General features: G+C 37.1%; 1 long non-coding RNA gene across 1 annotated transcript; it reads left to right on the top strand.

Moving 5' to 3' along the window:
* Positions 1-283: 283 nt before the first annotated feature.
* LOC121242906 lies at positions 284-663 on the top strand. The gene is made up of 2 exons (XR_005936005.1): positions 284-403; positions 444-663. It is a non-coding gene; the product is annotated as an uncharacterized LOC121242906 (long non-coding RNA).
* Positions 664-865: the final 202 nt, after the last annotated feature.

An 865-nucleotide genomic window follows, 5' to 3' on the forward strand; every position in this document is an offset into this window, starting at 1 on the left:
TTCACTTAATAAATTAAAGATTAAGATGAGAATGGATTCTTATTTTTTATTTTTTCCAAATACACACACACTAACAAATATTTTGTAGAGTTTTCATTCAAATACATATCCATAGACAGCCACTTCTCTTAGCAACATTAATAACAAGAACATACTATAAAAATCTTGCCCAACTTTCTAGTTTTTTATATTTGAGAAAACATGTATGTACCTAATAACTATCTTAATTAACCTAATAACAACATAGTGCATGGTGACTTTGTATATATGAAGCATTAACCACTTATAGTTCCCTGGGTTTGCTTGGTCAAGCGGGGGATATTAACCAATTGACATATTTTCAGTTTGGTTGGGGGCATATACTGCTAGGTACATCAAATAGCACAATTATCAAAAGCTGTGTGTAAAGAGACAGTAAGAGAGAGAGATAAAGAGACAGTAAGAGAGAGAGAGAGGCAGAGAGATGAGGTAGGCTGAAAATAGAGCTGGTCGCCTTCTGGGTCTGGTTTGTAGTATTTCTTTTTTTTCTTTTTTCCAACCTAGAGGGCTTTGGTTTGTGGTGTTGGGTAATGGAAACTGGGAAAACTGAATGACAGGGCCTTTTGGGAGAAGCAGAAGCAGTAGAATCAGGTTTCAGTGTGGTGCCAGCTGCACAAGCAACAAGAATAGAGTGGGGAGCAAAGGGAGAGTAAAGAATCATCAACCCACTAAGAAAAAGTGTACTGCTCCTTTAAAAGCTGGAAGGGGAAAAGCACAAGGGCCTGAGTCTAGATCCTCAAAGGAATCATCATCATCATCACCATCAAACTATTTCTAAAAATATTTTGGAACCCAAAGGCCCGAAAATTTTTTTCCAAACTCCACC

The sequence above is a fragment of the Juglans microcarpa x Juglans regia genome, chromosome 8D (assembly GCF_004785595.1).
Source record: "Juglans microcarpa x Juglans regia isolate MS1-56 chromosome 8D, Jm3101_v1.0, whole genome shotgun sequence".
Taxonomy (NCBI): Eukaryota; Viridiplantae; Streptophyta; class Magnoliopsida; order Fagales; family Juglandaceae; genus Juglans; species Juglans microcarpa x Juglans regia.